Here is a 25454-nt window from a genome sequence, read left to right as displayed (position 1 = left end):
CTCAGGTCCTTCTGACTCCAGGGCTGGTGCTCTATCCATTGCGCCACCTAGCCACCCCTCAACAATTGCATTTTTGCTTAGTTTTTGGTTCAGTAAGCAATTATTAAGTGTCCATGATGTACAAGACATAATGCTAGGTGCTAAACAATTTTGATCTTCAGAATCCTTAGTTTCCTTCAAAGCTCAGCTCCAACCTTTCCTGAGACAGTCACTAGATAGAATGGTGGTTTTTGTCTCAGCAATACCTATGGTTAAATCCTGCCTCATATTCTTATTAGCTTTATCATTTAATTTCTATCTATCTCAATTTACTTTATAATGAAGATAATAAAAGTATGTATTTCTCAGAGTTGAGAGGATCAAAGGAGATAATACATGTGATGTGCTTTGCAAATGTTAAAATATATAAGTATCAGCTATTTTCCTTCCCTTCATCCCTACTACTTCTTGCATTATTTTATATGTACTTAGACATATACATATAATTTCCCATATAGAATGAAAGTTCCCTGGGGGTAGGTATCTTTGTGTCTCCAAGATGTAGCCTAGCACAAAGGACCTGACCAAGAAATTTATATTGATTTATTTGCTCTGGAGATCAGATAAGATCATCTCACAGAGAGGTAGGGAACCACTGTTGAAAAATATCACCCTGCTATCAGATGCAACCTCTGAAGCAGTCAGCCTTACCCAATTTTCTTTTTTGTAACAAGGGAAGGCTCAAAGCTGGAGGTTATTTATCAAGAATGGGTCCAGTGAAAATTTTTTATTCTTACTAATTGTTTATATTTAGTAAAAATTGTTTTAATTATAACAGAATTATTTAAGACAGACTTGCTACTGAAATTTCATATCCATTAACCTTCCAAATACATTTTTTGGTGATTGAACTCCATTGCCAAGAGATTTGTGAAACTTTTCATGTTTCAACTGAAGACGATTGGTATTTTTGAAAGTTTTTCAACTAACAAAGGAATCTGTTGCTAACATACATGATAGTGAACAGGAGACAAGCGAGAGGGAAACTTCTTTTTTTTTTTTTACAAAGCTAGAGGATTTTTTTTCCCTCAAAAATATTTAAGTTGGCTGTAATATAATGTCACTCCCTTTGATGGTGAACTGGTACTCTCAGAATGAGAATTTTCAATTTCAGTCTTACTGTGTGACTTTATTTTTTTTAATTTTTTTTTTTTATTTAAGGCAATGGGGTTAAGTGACTTGCCCAAAGTCACACAGGTAATTATTGTCTGAGATCAAATTTGAACTCAGGTCCTCCTGACTCCAGGGATGGTGCTCTAACCACTATACCACCTAGCTGCCCCTTACTGTGTGACTTTTAAGCAAATCATCTGATATCTCTGTCACACTTATATGTGGTGTGATGGGGTATGGACTTGTATGAAGTTCATTTTTTTACCTTTTTTATTTTTATTTTTGTTACAGAAAGATTTTATTTATTTTGAGTTTTACATTTTTTTCCCCTATTCTTGCTTCCCTCCCCCCCCACCCTCCACAGAAGGCAATCTGTTAGTCTTTACTTTGTTTCCTTGGTATACATTGATCTCAGTTGAATGTGATGAGAGAAAAATTATATCCTTAAGGAAGAAAAATAAAGTATAAGAGATAGCACAATTACAAAATAAGATAACAGTTCTGCTCATCTCACTCAGCATCAGTTCATGCAAATCCCTCCAGGCTTCCCTGAATTCCCATTCCTCCTGGTTTCTAATAGAACAATAGTGTTCCATGACATACATATACCACAGTTTGTTAAGCCATTCCCCAACTGAAGAACATTCACTTAACTTCCAAATGAAGTTCATTTTTGAAAAGCACAATATCGTATTTCTTCTTCTGAAACCACAGAACTCACTCCATCTCCTCCTCCTCACTACTATCATAAGGGAATGGCACCTGTTATGAAGGAATGACACTGTTGTCAATACCTTATGGCTCTAGGAGAGTGGGAGAGAAGTACTCCATGCATAGACACAGTTGGGATAGGAAGGTTTTCCCACATATCACCTAGGAAAGGATGCCCTTTTGAAGTGGCTCTAATATCTGGCTATCCTTTTTCTATCACCATTTAATATTGTTTTAAGAATGACATTGAGGGGCAGCTAGGTGGCATAGTGGATAAAGCACCAGCCCTGGAGTCAGGAGTACCTGGGTTCAAATCTGATCTCAGACACTTAATAATTACCTAGCTGTGTGGCCTTGGGCAAGCCACTTAACTCCATTTGCCTTGCAAAAACCTAAAAAAAAAAAGAATGACATTGAGTGAATAAGTCACAGCATGATGATCTTTGTCCTTCATTCTCAAATAAGACCATTGACATCAGGGAGGTGTTGCCATGACAAATCCATGAATTGGATTTGAATGAGGGAGGGGTGTTATGCTAAGAATCAGGACTGGACATGGCTTTGGATGTGAGGCAATCAGTGTGAAGTGACTTGCCTAAGGTCACACAGCTAGGATGTGTCAAGAATCTGAGGCTGACTTAAAGTCTTATACTTCTGATTCCAAGGCCAGTACTCAATCCAGCATATATGAAGGAGGCTATTATATGTATCCAGAGAAAGAAGTGATATATAGAAATATGCATAGAATAATTTTACATATATTTGTGTCTAATGGGTAGTGGGGATGGAAGAACCAAAGAAAAAATAAATTTACATAATAATGTTATTATATATTTAAAAGGAATAGCAAGTTACACATAATAGTTTTCCAGTTTGACGTATAATCATCTCTTTTTTAAAATTCTACGTTATGGAAATGCTTGTTTTATTCCATAGAGAAAAAACTCAACCCTCCAAAATAAAAAAAATAATATCTGAGGAAGTATGGGAAGCATTCTAGTATGAGACTTTGAAATAAACATATGTTTACGGATAGGAAAAATCCATTTTTTTATTGGATTTATTTCTACTTCCTGACTTCTCTATGGGCAATCCCTACCACTCATTCTTGCGTCATCTTCACTTCTCTGTTCAGAATCTTCTTTGGTGATCTTGCCAGCTCAATCAACCATGTAACAGAAATGCATTAAATATCTTCTATATGCTAAGTATTGTGCTAAGTTATAGGTAGGTATAAAAGGCAAAAGTGAAATAGTCCTTGCCATAAGAGAGTTTATTTTCTAATGTGGGAGATAAACATATACATTCAAGTACAATCTCCAAATAGAAGACCTCCAGGTTGTTATCTGGTCTGTGTCTAGATCTAGAGCTGCCATTCTCTATAACTGATTGATTACAGCACATTTCCACTTGATTGTCCCTTAGCAACAAAAGTGAATTTGTCCAAAACAACACTTGTTTTATTTCCCCTTGCATTTGTTCCTCTTCCAAGCTTATCCATTTCTGTGACTGTACCACTATTATTCCATTCACCCAGGTTCTTCATCTTGGAATCTTCCTGAATCTTCAAACTTATGTAATTTTCATATCCTATCAGTTGCCAAGTTTTATTGATTTTATATCTTCACAGCAGTGTGTGTGTGTGTGTGTGTGTGTGTTTTGTGTGTGTGAGTGTGTGTGTGTGTATGTGTGACTGTCTTTGTTTCTTCATATATAAAATATAGACATTAGGTTAGATGATCTCTACATTCTTCCAGCTCTAAATTGAAGTTCCTATGGACCAGAAACTCTTTAGGGGTGCTTTCATACTCATCAAGTGTGAGACCAGGGAAGTGTCTCATCCAAATATGATATAACTTGCCCAACACCACTTTGGTTATAGGTGGCACAGCCTTGGTTTCACTAGGCCACACCTGGAACTCAGGGCTCCTGCGACTCAATACTTGGGCTCTTTCTTGATATACTGTTCTGCTTCCTAGGAGGGTGGAGATGAAAGTTTTATGTATCTGTATGGCTTCCCCCAGCACCAGGGACAGCACTTTGCACATGATAGGTATTTAATAAATGTGCACTGAACTGAATTGACTTGTTGGCTTAAACAGCAAGATGTGCAATTTTGACCACCCAGCATCTTTTTGATCCCATCTTGCTTGTCTCTTCTAAGAAATAGAGATAAGTCCAAAGAGATCCAAATAAAGGAAATATGAACCTTTTTCACTGCTCATTTATTGTCCTTGTATCCTTGCTCCCTTGCTTTTTAGCATGATGGTTTCAAATCATGTTGCCAAATGCCTTCACTGAGGATGAACATGGCATCAAGATTAGCTACATTGCCTGTAAATTCTTCAGCTTGAAAAGGTTGCAAGTCAAGACCAAAGTGGAGGAAATGTTGGTGCTTGATCTTCTGTTTGCTGATGATTGTGCCCTCAATACAGTCTCTGAGGCTGAGATGCAACAAAGGATGGATCACTTCTCTGCGGCTTGTGCTAATTTTGACCCAGCAATTAAGATTAAGAAAACCAGAGGCACCATCAACCAGCACCACATATCCATATGTGAAACCATCAATTACAGCAAATGGAGAAGTTCTGAGTGCTGTGGACAAGTTCACTTACCATGGCAGGTACACATTGACATGAGGTTGACACAAGCATTGTCAGAGCTAGTTCAGTATTTGGGAGGCTCCGAAAAAAGTATAGGAGAGAAGAGGTATTAGACTGACTACCAAACTGAAGGTCCATAGAGTCATTGTGTTGACATCATTGCTGTATGCCTGTGAAACCTGGACAGTCTACCAGGGTCATGTCAGGAAATGTAATCACTTCCATCTAAATTGTCTTAGGAAGATTCTTAGGATTTGCCTTAGAAAGATCACCTGACAGGAGAAGATACTAGTCATTGTAGTCTTTTCTTAGTCTAAACTGCCAAGTATTCCAATATTATTATAGAGAGTACAACTACGATGGACTGGACACGTTGGAATACCAGATGTATGCTTGCCAAAAAGATTATTTTATGGAGAACTCACAAAGAGCAAGTGCTCACAAGGGGTCAGAAGTGATATCAGAACATCCTTAAAAACTTGAGGATTGATTGTACAGCATGGGAAACACTGGCACAGATCACCCAGCATACTGTGCCCTCATCAGTGAGGTGTTGCACTGTATGAGAAGGGCAGAATGGAAGCATCTCAAAGGAAACATGAGATACATAAGTTTGGAGTGCCCACCCCAGGTGTTCACATGGACTATTTGTGCCCAACCTGTGGTAGAGTATTTGTGTTCATATTGGTCTGATCAGCCACAACTGGATGCATTGTCATTTGTCTCAAACATAGTGATGTTATTTTGGTCTTCTTTGATGATGAAAGACAAGAACCAACTGTCTATATTTCTCTCCCCTTAAAAGTTGGATCAGTTAAAAGAAGCAAGTGGGAATCTTACCAGAGGAAAATGGGAAAATGGGGGTTCTTGTCTGAATGGTCCCGTGTGTGTGTGTGTGTGTGTGTGTGTGTGTGTGTGTGTGTGTGTGTGTGTGTTTGCAGTGAAGTTATGACAGTGTGGTCTGGAACAACTACCTTGATTGCACAAGTTCAACCCTTCAACTCTGCCACATTGACTATGTGACCACGTGTTATTTTACCTCCCAGGGTCTTATTTTATGAATCTATGATTTTATGAATCTGATGTGTTTTGAAAACCCTAAAGACTTGCAAAGGAACCCCAGAGGTAAATTCTTCCTTTTATCTATTGCTTTCTGTTTATCCCACTCCTCTCAGGAAAATAAGCCTATGAACAGTTCAGCATTTAATTTTCTCCATTCCCCTCATTTCCCTCTCTTTTTTTACTTCTCCCACCCTGTACCACACCCCAATTACTCAACTGAAGCATGCCCCCCTGCCAGAAGTTCATGTCCAACAAGGGATGCCTCCAAGCTTCAGGCTCACTCTGAAGGTTGGTACCATAATGCAAGTTACTTGGTTCTCAATGACAGGAAGCATCCATAACAATGCCCTAGGTTTTTTCAAAGTCCTGGAGCATTGTGTTAACAGAATTTCGAGGAGACCTGTAGCAGACTCCAGCTAGTTCCAACCAGTGAGGGTGAGGACACGCCTTTGAGGCTTTCCCATGGGGGATCTGGAATTTCTGCCGTGGTTGTCCTTGCCTGGTGATTGATGAAGCACCTTAAAAATAGCATTTACCTAGTAGTAAAATGCAGCCCTGATTCTTTTATATACAATAACCATTGTGCTTATCCATGACTTCAGCTATACTTATTTTAAAAAAAAGGCATTATATTTATATAAGAACAGTTAAGAAAAGAATTTTCCCCTAGCAAGTGCCCAGCCTCCGGAAGGAAAATTTCCTCTAAAAACATAAGGTAATTGTTTTCTTCTCCTTTTAAACTCTCTACCTTGGTGACCTCATCTACTCCCATGGATTCAGAGATCACTTCTGGGTTGATGACTTTCAAATTAAGATGTCTAGCTTGAGCCATTCCCCTTAGGTTTAGTTCCAGACCTACTTTCCAAGTTGCCTCTAGGCATTCCCTCCTACTTGTCCTGTTGGTATCTTAAAATCAACATTAAAAAAATGGAACTCAATCTTTATACCCTACACTTATTCCTCTCGCCTATTTCAGTTGGTGACACAACAGTCTTCCCAGTCCTTTCTCCCTCTCTTTTGTATTCTATCGACGAACAAATTGTATTGATTCTACACTACAATCTCTGTGATATGTCCCCAACTCTTGATTCATAGATGTGGGGTAAGCATTGCCAAGGGAAAAGCAATAGCAAGTATGGGAAGGGGGTAGGGCAGGAAAGGTCTTTAGAAGGTGATATTTGATCTGAGTTTTGAAGGAAATAAAGGAATCCAAGTAAAGGGTATGGGAATGGAGGGCATTCCAGGTGAGGTAAGACTGACAGTAGAAGCTTGACAACTGAAAAAATAAAATTCTGCAAAAATATTTCAAAAATAGATCATATGTTTCTTTTGGATATGTTGAATGTTGAAAACATCTAATGGGCATTTTGTGATGTGGCAATGAAGTTCAAGAGAGTGACTTGGGATGTAATTATGGCATGTAATTTTCAGTCATCTGAAAAGAGATGTAGTTGAACCTATGGTTACTATTAAGGTTACCAGGTGAGAGAGTGAAGAAGTGAAGGTCCAAGATGTGTCTTTCAAGACTCCCTCAGTTGCTAGTCATAGGACCATAGATTTAGAGCTAGAAAGGACCTTAGATATCATCTAGTTCAACTGCCTAATTTTACAGGTGAGGAAATCAAGGTCCAGAAAGGTTACATGACTTCCCCATGGTCACACCTGAGTAAGTGACAGAACTGGGATTTGAAGTCAGGTACTAACTCCATAGCCCACATTATTTCCATTTCACTACATTGCCTCTTTTGAAGTTTTTTTTTCCTCTAAGGACTTATTTCATGGTTCCCCCATATGAAAGTGTTTTCTCTCTCCTTAAGTTTTCCCAGAGCACTTTGCCCCTCTTACATTCTACCTTGCATAATACATATTTGTTTACAAGTCATATTATCACTGATTGTCTTTTACCCTCCCCAGAATGCAAGCTTATTGAGAATACAAATAGTATAGTTTTTAATTTTTAGTCCTTCAAAACCTAAGACAATTCCTTGACCTAGAAAGTACATAAATGTTTTGTTGAATGATTTTTTTTAATCTTAATAGAATGTAGGTAAATGCTGCCTGAATTGGGAGACACATATGAGAGAATTATGAATTTTGAGTTAAGAATATTGTTTTTGGTAGAATTTTAGGAATTGTTTGCTCTTCTTTGAATATCAGTTACTGAAATGAAGAACACCTCTGCAGTTTCTTGTCTCATCATTTATCCTTGGCTCCCTCTTCCCATGGTAGTCATTCACAATACCTGCTATAATTTTTCTGGTAAGATGGTGGACCTCTTGGCCTTATCCTGTGTCCTGCCATTGGTTCCTAAAGTACACCAATGGTTATCAAGTTGGTTGACTGGTTGGTTCTTGTCCTTCATTATTGAAGATCAAAATGATATCACTATGTTTGAGACAAATTACAGTGTGTCCTACTGTGACTGATCAAACCAATAGGAGTTCTATCTACTACAGATCAAGTACAAATAATCCTTGTGAACACCTGGGGTGGGTACTCTAAACTTACAGTATCTTATGTTGCCTTTGAGCTGCTTCCATTCTGCCTTCCCCATAGACTACAACCCTCTCATTGATGAGGGCATGCCATGCTGGGCAATCCTGTGCCAGTGTTTCCCATGCTGTGCACTCAATTCTAAGGTTCTTCAATGAGACCTTCAGGGTGTCTCAGTATTGCTTCTTCTGACTCTCCTTGTGAGTACTCACCCTGTGTGGGTTCTCCATAAAATAATTTTTTGGGCAAGCATATGTCTAGAATTCTAACATGTGTCCAGCCTATCATAGTTGCTCTCTCTGTAGTAATGTTTGAATTCTAGGCAGTTTAACTTGAGAAAGGACCTCAGTGACTGGTATCTTCTCCTGCCAGGCGATCTTCAGAATCTTCCTAAGTCAATTTAAATAGAAGTGATTCAGTTTCCTGACATGGTGTTGGTAGACCATCTGGGTTTCATATAGCAATGAGCTCAGCACAATGGGTATGTAGACCTTTGATTTGATAGTTCATCTAATACCTCTTTTCTCCCACACTTTCTTTCAGAGCCTCCTAAATACTGAGCTAGCTCTGGCAATGGATGTCCAACCTCATTGTTAATGTGCACCTCCTTGGAAAGGACACTGCCAAGGGGAGTGAACTTGTCCACAGTATTCAAAACTTTTCCATTTGCTGTAATTCATGGTTCCACATATAGATAGTGTGGTGTTGGCTGATGGAGCACCTGGGTTTTCTTGGTGTTAATTATTGGATCAAAATTAGCACAAGCAACAGAGAATTGATCCATACTTTGTTGAATCTCACTTCAGAGGCTGCACTGAGGGCACAATCATCTGCAAACAGAAGATCTTGCACCAACACTCACTCCACTTTGCTCTTGACTTGTAGCCAAGGAAACATTTAACAAATGCTTTTTCATTCCATTCCATCATAAAAGTTTGATATGCCTTCTTAGATCTATCCATGACCTAATAAAGATCCTACTCTTGTATGAAAGAGATTCTTGTCTAGAAATAAAACAAGCATAGAACTTTCCTTTTCTTAAAAAATAAATTTGCATTTGCAAATAGCAATGACTGACATGACTGCAATTTGCTTTTCCCTTTCCTGTCGTCCTCCAGTCACTGTGTTCTTGATATGATGAATTTGAGCACTTTATGCTTATGTATTCAGAAGTGTTTAGTTAGTATTGTGAGACATTAGTGACACCTTTAGATTCCTATCCAAGTTGCTAATGAGTATTTGGTACATTTTAATACCAATATTGTCAAAAGAGTATTCATTTCAGAGTCAGGAAGACTTGACTTGTCATTCTGGTCCTCTGGTGATTTGTTATGTAACTCCACCTCTATCAACCTTACTTTATCAACTTAATGATAGGGAAATAGATGATGTCACCACAAAGAACAGGGTTCTTGGAAGTGAAAAACTCATGAATAGCCTTGGAAGTATGAAAGTTCAGGATTTTTTATTTCACAAACTTGCAAGATTCATAGATTAGGGCAGCTAGGTGGCATAGTGGATAAAGCACCAACCTTGGAGTCAGGAGTACCTGGGTTCAAATCCGGTCTCTGACACTTAATAATTAATTACCTAGCTGTGTGGCCTTGGCTTGCCCACTTAAGCCACTTAAACCCCCGGTTGCCTTGCAAAAACCTAAAAAATAAAAACAAAAAAAAGATTCATAGATTAAACTTTTTCCTGGAGAGACAAGTTACTTGAGGACAGGCTAAAAAAACAAAGGTCCAGGAGAGAATACCTAAGGGAAAGAAGGAAAGAAAAAGTCATAAGAAGTGTCTAGGCTCATACTCAAGTAAGTGAGTCCAGCCTGTGCAGGGAAGAGTCAGGAAAAAAACATGTAAAAGGGGAACCCCACTTCCTCTATGTGACAGGAATCAGGTACCCACTTTGGAAGATGGAGAGACAGGAAGCTGGAGGAGGTATGGAGGGATGAGCTAAGTTGCTCTTATCTTGACAAATTTACATTTAACAATGAAGTTACATGGAACAACAGGAGGCAATTTACATCTGACTGGGCTTTTGGAAGTCCTCAGAAAACATAGACAGGCACAATTAATATTTTCTTAATGTTAAAAAAAACTAGACAAATATTTATCCTTCAACAAAGTGACTCCAAAGCCAAGACCTCCAAGATCTTGTTCGACACAAACATCCTGAGTTACCAATAATAATAATACCATACATTTGCAGTGCATTTGAGAGTTTACAAATCACTTCCAAATACAAAAATTTAATCTATGTCCTTATCACATTATAATTATTTGTGTATTAAATAGTAAGCTTCAATAGGGCAGGAAGTTGTTATTAAGTTTCATGTCTTTAGCATCTTGTACAATGCTTTGTAGAACCAGGTACTTGAAAAATTGAATTCTCAACCTGCTGATATATTGGTCCTTAGGACCTCCCTCCTGTAATTGGTGAATTCTTTGGAACCTCCATTTGAGGAAGTGCCCAGACCAGCTGTACTCATTTGTCTCTGTTTCTAAGTATCTGAATTTTTCTACCTCTGCTCCAGGCTTTTATTTATTATCCTGGAGATGCTTCTGCCCCTGTGGCCCCCTCTGTCAACTGGAGAGATCTTCATTGGAATTGCCATTTACAGAAGTGCCTTGGTTAGTCATGTTTATTTCTTTCTTGACTCCATTCTTGAATCTCCAGACTTTTCCATTTTCTTGATCCTCAGTGGGTACTAGCTCCTTTTCTTCCATTTTAAACTCTCTTTTATCTATTATATTTCACCATTAGAAAGTAAGTTCCTTGAGGGTAGGAGCTTTCTCTTGCATGTTTTTGATTTTACAGCATTTATTGCAATGTTAGGACATAATAAAAACTTAATAAATTCTATCTATCTATCCTAATGGAATTATGAAGAATCAGATACAATGAAATGATTGGAAAACGATGACTATGATGATGATGACAATGATGACAGTGACAAATTACCTTATGGTAATCCTATATATTTCATACATTTTTCTGCCTTGGGGTATTTATTTTTGCTTATTCTCCTTTGTAGGGTGTCCTTTCTTGTACACTTCCTGTAAAATTCCTATTCATCTCCCAAGGCCCAGATGAAATGCACCTTTCTTCATGAGACTTCCTTGGTATTCTAACCTGAACTCCTACCTTGGAACAACTATAACCACATCATCAAATCTGATTCAGATGGGATCTCTAGGTACCATGCAATCCAACTTGTATTTGAATGAGAATTGTCCTTATATCACATTCACCAAGCACTCTTTCAGTTTTGCTTGAAGGTTTCCAATGTGTGTGTGGGGGAATCTAATTTCTCCTCAGTCAACCCAATCCTTTTTTGCGTAGTACTAATTGTTGGGCAGTTTTACCTTCCATCTGGACAACATTTTCTTCCATCCTTTGCTTATGATTCTGACCCCTGGGGCCTAGAAGAATACATTTTTTTTACATGATAGCCAATTATATAGAATCAAATGAATAAAGCTAGGAGAACAATTAATACATTAACAGAAAATAATAAAAAGAAACATTTTTGGAGCACTAAATAACTCTTTTAATGTAATGAATAATTATGATTCCCTAGAACTGATAATTCATGCTACCCACCTTCTGACAGAAAGGTGATAGACTCAGATTGTGAATGAGAAAAACAAATGTCACATATTGATCATGGCCAATGTGGAAGTTCGTTTTGCTGTACCATACATATTTCTCTCAAAGGTTTTGTTTTTCTTTTTAATGGGAAAGGAGAAGATATGGGGGAGAAAAATAAATTAAAAATATTACAGTTAAAAATACTTGAATATATACTCAGTTTGTGGAGTTTTTACTGGGTTGTCTCCCATTCCTGGAATACTCTCTCTCCCTCCATCTCTGCTCTTGGCTTTCCTAGCTTCCTTTGAGATCCAACTAAAATTCCACCTTCTATAGAAAGATGCCTACCTGTGCTAATTAGTTCCTATTTATTTGTATATAGCTTGTTTGAACATTGTTGCTTGCATGTTGCCTCCCCTGTTAGACTGGGAACTCCTTAAGAACAAGCACTGTTTTTTGACTTTTTATTTTGAATCCCCAGTGCTTAACGTTGGTCAATAAACAGTGTTTATTGGCGTCTGACTGACTGCTCTATGTCCTCCCTGAGTCATTTCTTCAGGCTAACTATCTCTATTTTTTTCTTTAAATTGATCTTTATTTGGAAGGATCCCGAGTCTTTCACTATTTTAATTGCCCTCTTCTTGTCCCTTTCCTGCTTTTAATGGACCTCTTAAATCGTGATATCTCAAATTGAGCACAGATCTACAAGTAAGGCCTGACCAGGCATAAAATGGTGGTGGCACTGTACTGAGACTCTCTCTCTCCTGTATACTATGACCCCCTTAAGTTGGGTTAGAGTTTTTGACTATACTGTTTTATCTCTCTCTCTGGCACTTATTAAATATTTTCTTATATTGTAGTTATTTCAGGACATGCCTTATCTTATCTCCTGTTAAGTATAAGCTCTTTGGATGTTAGACTTGCATGTTATTCTTTTTGTGGCTCTTCTGATATCTCAAACATATTGAGAACTCAATAAATACTTCTTGTATGAAGTAATCTCCAGCTTAACAATGAAGAAATTCAGCCCTAGAGAAGTTAAGTGACATGTATAAGCCCTACTGATTACATCCACTGGGATGAAAATTTAATGTCATTTATTCCAATCCTTTCATTTCACAGATGAGGAAACTGAAGCACAGAGAAGTTAATTGGTTTGACTAAGTCACTAATACAGAACTTTGGAGATGGAGAGGACTTTCAAGGTCATCCTTGCTTACAGTGACTTTCCTCAGGTCACATAAATAGTAAGCAACAGCACTCAGAACCAAATATAAGTCCTTTTATTTAAGATCAAGGATTCTTTCAACTTTCCCATGTTTCTTCTTTTTTTATTAGGGAAAAATGAATATATATCTGTAGACAGTAGATTGGAAAATTGTACGCATAATCCTACATAACAATCCTACTGATGAGGCCCCTATTCTAGCTGTTAACACACTAAGACCCATTTATAGATGACTCCTAGGCTCCTGGCCAAGCTAACCCAAGGATGGACCTCCTCTGGAGGAGGATCTAATAGAAACAATCATGGCCCCAGAGTCAAAAGACTTGATTTCAAGTCTTGGATCAGTTACTTCATGGCTGTCTGATTGTGGATCACTCACTTAACCTTGCTAAACTTCAGTTTTCCCATCTCTAAAATGAGGATAATAATACTCTGTTGACCTTCTAGGGTTGTTTTGAAGAAAGCACTTGTAAACCTTCACATGTTATCAAGATGTGTTAGCGGCTCTTATTCCCCTTGTGTGGGCAGCTGAAAAGTCTACAGTGACCACTTTGTTCAGTGCTTGGAATATTCCTTATTGCTCTTGTTGAAGCTGAAACATGACAAACCATGTCCTAGTTAGTTCATTAATTTCATTCACTTCACACTTCTTGGACATTTCCAACTTTTCCCTGTGGGTCTCTAGCAAAGTGTTTCTGGTTTTGTTCCTTAGACAGCTTAATGATGCTGCTCAGTCAGACTCTACCCCAAGAGGCCTCATCCAGAAAAGAGGAACTGGTAAGGTGGCCCACCAGTAGTGACCCAATGCACCCTTGGCACAGGGAGAACAGCTCTGTACCTGTACTATCTCCCTCTCCTATCCCCCAACTCTCATCATTGACCCTGAAGAATCAGATAACTTCTTCTCCCCGCCCCCCCCCCCCCCCAATCTGGGGCTTAGGAGTTTGGAAACCCTGGTTCCAAAATATAGCGTGATACATGGAAAAATCTTGGCTTAGGAGATAGATTTTCTATCATCCTGTGTTTTCCACTGATGGAATGCAACCTTGGCAACTACTTGGGTACCATATTTGCTTTGTCTCTTTATTTGTTTTGTTTGAGATAAGAGCATGATTTGATTGATGTAGAGAGCTTCTAAGTGAGGAAATGGTCTCTACCAATGCAGAATAGCACCTGCTCTATAAGTGGGAACTTTATAAAGGGCTTTCTGGGAGTACTGAGGGGTGAGATGACTTGTCTAGGGTCATACAGCCAGTACATGTAGAACTACAACTTAAATTCAAGATTTCCTGATGCTGAGGCTAATTCTTTAACCTTCCTATACCATTTCTCTTTTTGAGTGCTATATTTTAATTTTTATTGTTCATTTATTTATTTTTTTCATCTATTTAGTTATTTAGCCCTTTATTTGTATGTTTGTTTTTTTGGGGGGATGAGTGACTTTCCCAAGATCATACAGTTAGTAAGTATAAAGTCTGAGACTCTAGGGCCAGTATTCTATCCACTGTGCCACCTAGCTGTCCCTAAATGCTATATTTTTAAATAGATATGGATAAACTGGTCTTCTATAGAAGGCTTCCTAGAGTGGCAAGTGGACTCAAAACCAATCTTCCTTCCTTCCTTCCTTCCTTCCTTCCTTCCTTCCTTCCTTCCTTCCTTCCTTCCTTCTTTCCTCCTTTACTCCCTCCCTTTTTTCTGTGTCACAGAACTAGTTCTGTGTATAGTGCATCAGGGGAAGAAGGACCCATGCTGATGAAACAATCAAAGATCATTTGAAATATATAAAGGGAATAATGTGAAAGAGAAAACTGGTCCTGGTTAGACAGAATTCAGAGCAATGGGGAGAAGTTACAGATGCCTTTCCACTTAATGTTAACAAAGATTTTCTAAAAGAAAGTCCAAACCATCCAAAGATGGGTTGGGCTATTCTGCGGAAGAATGAGTTTTAAATATACATGTGCAGAAGAGCCTTTGTCAGGGATATTCTAGATACAGTTTGGCCAAGAGTCAGACTTGAGGGCCTCTGAGGTCCTTTTTATCATCTCATGAAAAATATCCAGTCAGTCTACAAAGATTTGTTAAACACTTTCTCTGTTCTAAGGTGTAGCTGAATTGGAGGGCTGGTAAACACTAGCTCTGGAAAATCGTTTCTCTCCTAGTCTGTTCTGCTTGTTGGCAATAGATAAGAGTAGAAAGAAGAATCTTTGGGTTAGTATTTCTAGGCTGATCAGAGGAGGAATGGCCCAGAATGATTTAACATTGAAGGAGGAAGAACTGGCAGGCCAAGTGACATTTCAAAGGATGGCTTTCTTTTTCTATGTTTGTAAAGAGGACCATACAAATATTTCCTATTATGGCTTTTATTAGTAACATTATTATCTCTGTGTTCTCCTGTATAATGTTTTCCTGGGGAAGTTTTAGTACAGTGGGTTATTTATTATGTTGGAATATTTTGTAGGAGAGGGAAGGAGGGAGAGAGAGAGAGAGAGAGAGAGAGAGAGAGAGAGAGAGAGAGAGAGAGAGAGAGAGAGAGAGCTGGAAGAGGAGATCAGTGTTCTTCCATCTCTGGAAACTTGTTCTAGTGACCATATTACAACTTCTACTCAGAGTCCCACTTCTGCCCTCTCAGCCCAAGGAGACAAATCTAACCCTTCTTTCCCAATCCCCCCAAAAGGGCTAGTATGTCTTAAGTCAGTATTTCCTTCTCTGTGAAAAAGAGTGATTTGGAAGAGATGTTTGCTTAAGTATCTTCTAGGTTTGACATGCTATGGATCTAGGATTCCAAACTCGAGACAGGAAAGAGCCAAGCAAGCAAAGCCAGGCAACTAGAAGAGGAGATGGTTAGTAGAAAAATCTTGACAGAAGGAACAAGGGGAGGAAGGGAAACATTACATATACCAGAGATTAAAGAATAAATGAAAGAAAAGGCAGATACAAAGAAGTTTTCAAAGGTCATGTGAAAGGAAAGGAATGGAAAGGAAAGGGCAGGCAGATTTTATCTGTAGACAGAATAGCATGACAAAAGAAATAGAAAGTGATTTTAGTCTGAAGGTTAAACAAGGGCAAGTATGGTTCAAAGGAGGAGCTAGCAGTGGGTGCTTAAGTAGATTTATTGGGGAAAAATAAAAAAGAGTCAGGCTTCTAAAGTGGTATGTTAGTCATGTTTGTGTGTGTGTGTGTGTGTGTGTGAGAGAGAGAGAGAGAGAGAGAGAGAGAGAGAGAGAGAGAATTGGATAATACACTGAATAGAAGACAGAATCAGAATTGAAACATTCTGGAAGGAAAGGCAAACAGGATATGATACAATTAATAGGTATGAATAGAAAAAATCTTTCCTTTGGTTCCAAAAACCAAATTCCCAAAGACAGGATGAAGGAAGATTTAGCAAGGAAGCAGCTCCTAGGAAAAAGGGCTTAGAGTTTTAGTGGGTTCGAGTCGCTGGATGTGTCAATAGTAAGATCATGAATTTAGAACTGGAAGGAACACTGGAGATGTTTTAGTCCAATCATCTCATTTTACAGTTGAATAAATTGAAACACAGAAAGATTATGATTTACCCAAGGTCACACAAACTGAACAATAAGTAAAGCAAGAAGAACCTGGAAAACAAAATATCCAATCACTATAATGATTTAAATATGTCCCAGGAAGTGTGCTAAGCTTGTTACAAATATTTTTTCATTTGATCCTCATAATAACCCTAGGAGGAGGTAGGTGCTATTGTGATTCCCATTTTACAGTTGAGGAAATTAAGGTAAGCAAAGTTAAATGATTTGACCAATGTCATACAAGTTAGCAAGTTTATGAGGCTGAATTTGAACTCAGGTGTTTCTGAATCCAGGGTCTAATACACTACTATATTGTCAAAAATTAAATTTAATGCTTTGTAATTTTAAGAACTAAGGTTATCCCAGAAGAAAAAGATGAGAAAAGGCACTTCCCTTTTTAAAAATTTAAGGCAATGGGATTAAGTGACTTGCCCAAGGTCATACAGCTAGGTAATTAAAAAAAAATTTTTATTTTTAGTTTTTTTTCAAGGCAGTGGGGTTAAGTGGCTTGCCCAAGGCCACATAGCTAGGTAATTATTGTCTGAGGCTGGATTTGAACTCAGGTACTCCTGACTCCAGGGCTGGTGCTCTATCCACTGCGACACCTAGCTGCCCCCTGCTAGGTAATTAATAAATGTCTGAGGCAGAATTTGAACTAGATCCTCCTGACTCCAGGACTGATGCTCTATCCAATGCACCACCTAGCTGCCCCCTTTTCATTTCTTTTTAGGGATGAGGGACAAAGTAGGTGAAATTAACTTATACATTGTCAGACTTAGTTGATGTATGCTAAACATTTTTCTTTTGTTTTTTTTTTCTTCTTTATTATAACAAATACCTCTCTTAGTAGGGAGCTGGTAAGGAATATATTTGAAAATAAGTCAAGGTAAAATTAAAAATATCAACAAAAATAAAAAAGAAAGAAAACTAGTTAAATTTTAGAATAAATTTATATATCTAGCCTGGAGAAGAAAAGATGTAGGCGAAGCAAGATATTTATCTTGCAATACAGGATGCCCCCAAAATCTTTCTTTAATGGCTTTAGGGTCACCCTGAATGATAGCCTGTCTTGTGAAAGAGGAAGGAGATTTGTTTTACTTGGACTCATCACAGAGATTAGAATTAGGAACCAATAAAATAGAGAAAGATTTTTTTCTCAGTACAAGGAAAATAAAACACTTTCTGACACTTAGTGCTATCCCCAAATGAAATGGAATAGCTCAGCTGGTGGAGTGTTCTCTGTTCCTTCAGGTCTTCAAGTGGAGGTGAGAAGACCATTTTTTTCAGGATATTGTATGCGAGATTCACGATTCCTTATGGATTGGACTAGATGATCTGCAAGGTTCTTTCTAGCTTTAAGGTTCTTTGATGCCATTATTTAGTAGGAAGATAAGTGATTTAGAAGGAAAAATAACTTTCCAAAAGGAAAGAAAATGAATTAAGCATTTTTTAAGGAAAGGAGATATTTTAGGAACAAATGGAATTATTAATGGTGGATGTACCAAAGTCATTACCAAACTTTTAGTCAGGATCTTCAAGGAGGGCTGCTGACTACCTTGTCTTTTGGAAAGGCTGGATGATCAGGAATTGGAGCTACAGAAAACTGTAGTCAAACACTAATGATATGTAGGAATTTTATGGCAGAAAGTACTATTTAAAAGTTATATGTCTCCTATGACTGACTCAGGGCTTTGAACATAGTAGATACTTAATAAAACTTTATTGAACTTGAAGTGGCTAGAAGTGATTGTAGGTCAATAATATATCACATTTTAAACCTCAACTCTAAAAAATAATATAGACCAAGTATATATATATATATATATATATATATATATATATATATGTGTATGTATGTATATGTTTTACTCCTTCACCTCATATCCAAAGATTGGAAGGAAGTGTATCTTCTTGACCCTTCTTCTAGATCTATCATGGTCAACATAATTGTACAATTCAGTTTTTGTTGTCTGCTGTTCTTTTAATTTATATTTCAACAAATGTTTACTGAGTACCTATTATTTCAGGGTCCTAGAATTTGTGCTGTAAGAGATAGAAAAAGAAGATGTAGAGTCCTTGTCCAAGGGCAGTGTATTGTTGAAAAGGAGAACACACTAAAATTATTATTGAATCTCATTGAGGGAAGGAAATTTAGGGGCTAGGTGGCGCAGTGGATGGAGCACCAACCCTGGAATCAGGAATCAGGAAGACCTGAATTCAAATCTCACCTCAGACACTTAAAATTACCTAGCTGTGTGGCCTTGGGCAAGTCACTTAACCCCATTGCCTTGTAAAAACAAAAACAAAACAAAGTCTTATATTGGGCAGCAATACCTTTCATAGCATCTCTGACAGGTGGTCTACCAGTCTTTGCTTGAACTTTTCTAGAGATCGACAGTATACTCCCTATCAGGGCAGTTCAATCCTTTGTATACTCTCCTAACTCTAAGAAAATTCATCATTATTTTGAGTCCAAATTCATTTCTTTGCAACTTCTGCATATTGATTGTAGTTTTGTCTTCTGAAATTTCTTTGGAAAGTCCTCTTCTTTATCCACATTTCAGATATTAAAAAATTTCTATCATATATTCCCTACATCTTTTCTTTTTAGCACAGGATCAATCATAGCTTAGAGTCAAAAGGGACTTTATTTTTTTTTTTTGCAAGGCAAATGGGGTTAAGTGGCTTGCCCAAGGCCACACAGATAGGTAATTAAGTGTCTGAAACCAGATTTGAACCCAGGTACTCCTGACTCCAAGGCCGGTGCTTCATCCACTACGCCACCTAGCCACCCCTAAAAGAGGCTTTAGATGCTATTAAGTCCAACCATCTCATTTGACAGAGGGAGAGACTGAGGCCCAGAGAACTGAAGGAACTTACTCAAAGTTTCACAGGTAGCACGTGGCAAAACTAGGATTTGAATCCAGTTTATTAGACCCCAGACACAGTTTTCTTTCCACCACGACACACTGCCTATCAGAAATTTAAGGAACATGGTAAGAGATAGCTGAATTACTTAAATTTGGGATTAAAAGGATAATCCCTGACAAAGGAGTGTTTTCAAATTTAGCCATTTATTTATTCACTCAGAAAACATTTATTGTGTCTAATGGTGTACTGGGAACTCTGCTGAGCACTGGGGTAGGAAAAACCAACCTTGGGGGAGGAGAATTAGACACAGTTTTCCAAAGAAGGTGACTTATATACAGTTAAATTTTTTTAATTTTAATTTTTAAAATTTGATCTTGGACAAAAAGTGAGCATTATCATATATAAAGTCAAACATTAAAGTGACTGTATATGAAACTGTAAATCTCTCTCCTATATAGATTTTTGAAACACATATATAATAAATTCAAAAATTTAATTACATACTAGCAGAGTTTTAATGGTGCAATGTTGTGGGAATTGTTGGCATAAATAGAGGAAGAGGATAGAGGGAAGTAGGGGACAAAGAAGTAAGTGATAGAAAAGAAAGAAGGATGGAAGGAGAAAAGTTAGAAAGGAATCAAATGGGCAGTGAAAGGGGAAGAAGAGAAGAGAAATGGCCGATGAAAATACTATGCACCAATGCAGTCTAATAATGGATGACTGGTTTGGAAAGGGAATAAAGATTGTAAGAGGAAAGAGCATTCATGTAGCCCATTTTGGTATACATTGGCAATGGACTCCTGAAGAATAAATATACAGCAGACCTGAAGCCAGGAAAGTATCTTGATAAGGGGAAGGAAATATGTAGCTTGAGCTCACTTATGAGATATCCAGATGATATTGAGATATTGTCATTGGGGAAGGGGGTGGACCACAGCTTTTAAATCTACAAGAGATATGAAGAGAACAGCATCCAAAGTCAATAAAGGGAAGCCCAGAGTGATTGCTAAGAATAGGGAAAGGGAAAGAAACTAATAGGATGGAGCATAAAAGAGAGATGCATTGAATTTTGGGAAGAGTCATGCTTAACAGAGCAAAGAATGAGGCTTAAATGAAAGTTAAACTTTAAGAAATGGCAGAGACTCTGTGATACGCTTTCCATCAAACACTCAGAATCAATTTAAACACATGCAGACACTTGTATAGCACGTGGCTGTGGCCAACTGGATGTGTGGTATCTAAAGGGATTGTCCTCCCACGGAAATATAAAGATGATTCAAAGATCACAGGCCTTTTTATCTCTCAGCAATGGAGACCTGGAAATGATTAGCATAGAATTCTCTGGAACAAGGGCTTCCATTTAACCAGAGAGAAGAAAACAACCAGAAGAGATTCTATCTTTCTCTTGCCCATATGAAATGTGGGAGTGAAAGGGTGAATTCACCCCATTAGAAAGGAAAGGGCCAGGAAAGGAAAGTACAGAGAAATTGAGGCATAGTAAAGTTAAGTGAAGGCAGCTAGTGAATAGAGCATTCCACTTAAAAGTCAGGCACACCTGAGTTGAAATCCTGTCTCAGACACTTACTAGCTTTGTGGTCCTGGGCAGTCATTTTACCTATTTCTCAATTTCCTCATCTGTAGAATGGGGAAAATAACATCCTTTCTCCCTCAAAGAGCTATTGTGAGAAACCAACAATAGGAGAAGACCTTTGCAAACCTAACGTGTTATATTTATATTGTTTGGGAAATGTTTGAGGCAGAATTTGAATCTAGATATTCTGGATTCCAAAACCACTATACTATGCTGCCCTTGCTTCTGTCACCATGTAGTGACCTTCTGACTCAATCTGCAACCAAGGGGAATCTGAAACAAGCGCCAGTGTACGACTGCAGCATGAGCCTTTTTTTGTCCCAGCCTAATTCTTCATATAGACCTTGGACAGTAGCCTGCTCAGGACTTGGGACTCTGTAGCCCCACTACTGGATGAAGAAGAGGAAGAGCTTTACTTGCTCATTCATTCAACAAAAGTCCAATGTACTTTCACCCCTCCTCTCCCCTCCACTCTTCTCTTCTCTCTTCTCCACCTTCTCCTTCTCCTCTATAGGGCAGGGAAAGGAGTGAACTTTTGATTAAGTCTACATAGGAAACACTCAGTGAACACATTAATTCAACTAGTACAGATAGGTAACTCTTCTCCAAATGAGAAGTTAGAAGAGACTTGTTCATGGTCACCCAGATAATACATTTCGAAGACAGACATGAACCCAGGTATCCTTGTCTCCGAGGCCAGCTGGTCATCATACTATATATTCTCTGTAACAATATTCAAGGTACAGGGAGGATGTGATAAGTTTCCAAGTCAGAGCTATAGAGGGTCTTCCTCACTAACATGTCACAAACAATGGCTAATTACTGTCCCATTTCTAGATGGGCAATGGAGAGGGGACAGATTTCATCTCTAGTGTCTCCCTTTGACTTAGTCTGTCCCAATCCCCACTTCCCACTTTCTCTTTAACTGTAAGGTATCTTCTTTCTGGAAGGTCTAGGGAATCTCTGTCCTTCCTTTCTCTGCCCCCCCCAATTCTGAACACACATATATATCCAGTTTCTTACTGTATTAGTCCATTTCTGTGGATCCTTATGTTTCATTTCTCTCCCTGTATGCCTCTAAACTCAATTTGGGATGAGGACCCTTCCTCATCCCCCCTCCTCCTAACCTGTAGGGCTGAGCAGAAGGTGTAGTCAAGGTGGAAAGGAGCCAAAGGAAGCCAGGAAGCTCAGGACCATGGCTGACTATATGGGGGAAGGGTGCAGGGGTGGAGGTGCTCCCATTTCAGTTAGCATCTGAGAAGGGGAAAAGGGAGAGCCAAAGGGGACCTAGCCAAAGAAAGGCTCCACACATTTGTAAATGATTAGTTTTTTATTGGGGCCATATGCACATGCTGTGGCTGGCGGGTGAATGTGGAAACTGTAAAATTAAGTACCCCACCAAATCACAACAGAGGCAGACCACAGTCCAGAAGAGCATCAGAAGGACCCTTCACACTATTTTGTCGAATGCCTAAACCTTCCTGTGACTTCAGATGTAGGGACAATTCTGGTTATTAGACAGTTTTCTTCTAGGGACCCCTGGGGTCTGTTTTTCCTTTACTGGTTCCTCATCGAAGGTGTCTTTTTATAGCTTTCTTAAGATCATAGATCTAGAAATGGAAAAGACTTGGGAGGCTAGATAGTCCGATCCTCTCATGTCTAATTTCCTCATGCAGATTTATTGCATCACATTTTCTCAGCTAACCAGAAGTCACATCTCCCTCTATCTTCCTCTGTGCATACAAAATAGGGCTGTTGTTCCACAAAACAATCCCAGACTTGGGCAGAAGCAGGGTTATTCAGACAAGGAAACTAAGGCCTAGAAGGATTAAATAATTTGCCCAAGGTCACATGAAATGAGTTTCATAGATGAGATTCAAACCTATGTTATCTAATTCCAATATGTTGTTCTCTCTTGCCTTCCTTTTCTATTTCTCTGTATTTTCCTTCTGTCACCACATGCTGTTTTCTGATCCCCATTAAAAATAAATTTGATTTTCCAACAATATTTTGATTCTTGTATGTAGGAGTAGAAAGCCTAGATCAAAAAAATGAAGCAAGATCAAATTAAATTGTTCTCCCCCTTCTAGCTCTGTTCCTGATTTTCCAGACTTTGCCACCATAGTTCAACTGTTGCCTCTCACCCTTAGAGCTTCCCTTTGTGATGGAAACCTTCTCTTCATGCAACATCCATCCTTCTGTCCCTATGACCTTTTTGCTTTTCTCTACCATGCTTTTTCCTTGCATGAGTTCTTCCTTGGACCTCTATTTTGAAGAGGGATTCAACGTAGCCAACCCTCATTGGACCCTCTTGCCTTTCTATACTTTAGCTCCATATCTCCATCTCCCCACACCTTCCTCTTTAGCTCCCTTTTGTATGTTGTCTTCCCTCATTAGAAAGTAAATTCCTTGAGGGCACAGACATTCTTTTTGTTTGCATTTCTAATCCCAGTACTTAGCACACGTTGACCCTGGGCAGTCAACATCCCCTTTAGTTGTTTCAATTCAGGACCAGGAGAATGCCAACCTTCTTCTACTACTAAATTCTGGTCCTTCATGGGAGAGAGGCTAAATTATCCAGGGCTCTCCAAGGCATCAGGAAAATCAGAGCATAAGATGTCCTGGGAGAAAATGGGAATAGAAGCAGGACCCAGGAATACTAATGTTCATCAGATGAATAGGAGAGTAGGCAGATCATTCTTATCTGGTAATAGGACAACAATGCCGTCAAATTACAGTATCAGTCATTCACTTAACCAGGGTCATTTTTGTGCAAGAGAAATGAACTTTATAAGTTTCTTTAGTTAGAAAGTAAGCAAAATAGGCAAGAAAGATCCCTGGATGATGGACTGAATGAACCTAGAACATAAAACTGGTTTAAATTAAGTTCTGAACAAAATGGGATGAACAAAAAGGAAGAAAGAAAGCAAGATAGAATAGAGACTAGCTATATGCAGTGGCAGCATGGTGGGTAGATTGATAAAACACAGTCAGGAAGAGCTAGGATCAAATCTTACCTTTGGTAGTCTATGTGACCATGGATAAGTAATTTTTTTAAAAAAAGATTTTATCTATTTTGAATTTTACAATTTCCCCCCTAATCTTGCTTCCCTCCCCCCACCCCTACAGAAGGCAATCTGTTAGTCTTTATATTGTTTCATGGATAAGTAATTTAATATCTTTGAAAATTAGTTTCCTTATCTATAAAATGGGGAAAATTCCAACCTCATTTATCTTGGATGGATTTTGTAAATCTCAAACGAAATGATGTAGTCAAATAGGCTAGACTGAGCTCTCTTCTCATGGTGGGTTTAAGCATCTGTACCTTCATTGGGAATCCCAGGAAGTCGTAGTCTTCAAAGTCATAGAAACTGTTTAGTTGTTTTAATCAGTCTGATTCTTTGTGACCCCCCCCCCCATTTGGGGGATTTTTCTTGGCAGAGATAGTGGAGTGATTTGCCATTTCCATCTTCAGATCATTTTACAGATGAGGAAACTGAGGCAAACAGGCTCACAAAGCCTGTAAATGGCTTAGACTGGATTTGAACCCAAGAAGATGAGTCTTCCTGACTTCATATCCTTTATCTGCTATACCACCTAGCTGCCTCCATAAAAGAGACTGGCTCTTTTAGGAGCTTGTGGGATTGGGAACAATCATTGAAATCTATTCTCCCAAAATCTAGGTTGCCTATCAGACTACTCTATGACTGTTATTTGTAGAGTTGCTGGTGCTGCTAGGGGTGGTGATAGCAGGGCAGGAAAGGAAAGTGAAAAGAAAGGTTTGGGAAGTTCAGGAAGAGCAGATGCAAAGGTAGACAGTATCTTGGAGAACAGGAAGGCACTATGCATCAAATTTGGGGAAAAGGGCTATCAAAGTTGGGATGTGTCAGAGTCATGGAGGGAAAGATCCACTTAAAGTTCTTGTCTTGTTTCTTCATTCTTTCATGTTTTAAAGCACCAATCATCTGAGGCCTGATGTATCTGAATTATGGACTAACAGAGCTGAAGGGGACCTTGGAGATGAATCAGTCTGATACACTTATTTTTTAAGATGTTGAACATTAGATCCAGAAAGGGCAAGTGAATTATCTAACAAACATTAACACAGCCCTGAGTAAGTTCAATTTTCCAATTGCTGGTCTAACTGGTGAAAGTCACTATTGAACACTCCAGTTTCTGACTCAAAGTATTTAAACCCTAAACTTTCCAACTTCTACCTTTCCAGCCGGGAAGAATCATATTCAGTTGTATAAATATGTAATCGATTTTTATCTTTCTTATAAATATGGTCTTTAGTAGATCTGACATCTACAATTATCTTCTAGCAAAACAAAATACTTTTGCATATAGATATTTTGTGGTTTCAGAGAGTAGAATCAGGGCCTAGGAGAGGAAATTGTACAGAGACAGACTTGGGCTTGGTGTCAGAGAAGAGTTGATTAATATAGTCAATGACATGAAGTAGTGAATTCCTCATCAATGAGAGCCTGGATGATTATTTGGCAGGACTGTTCATTAACTGGAAGTTGGATATATTTGAACTCTTACTCCCAATTCTCCTAATTTGGAAATTTAAGGATTCCATAAAAACCCAAATCTTCATA

The 25454-nt window shown here is 38.4% G+C and overlaps 1 long non-coding RNA gene across 1 annotated transcript in view; it reads left to right on the top strand.

Moving 5' to 3' along the window:
• The first annotated feature begins 17599 nt into the window (after positions 1-17599).
• Positions 17600-25454, top strand: part of LOC141523087 (uncharacterized) — a 120366-nt gene continuing 112511 nt past the window's right edge. Inside the window, exon 1 of the long non-coding RNA XR_012478319.1 lies at positions 17600-17653. This is a non-coding gene — a long non-coding RNA (uncharacterized LOC141523087). The remainder of the gene's footprint in view (positions 17654-25454) is intronic.

This window comes from Macrotis lagotis, chromosome 4 (genome assembly GCF_037893015.1).
Source record: "Macrotis lagotis isolate mMagLag1 chromosome 4, bilby.v1.9.chrom.fasta, whole genome shotgun sequence".
In the NCBI taxonomy this organism is placed as follows: Eukaryota; Metazoa; Chordata; class Mammalia; order Peramelemorphia; family Peramelidae; genus Macrotis; species Macrotis lagotis.
The sequence above is the reverse complement of the archived record's forward strand: the minus strand, read 5'-3'. Positions and strand labels throughout refer to the sequence as shown.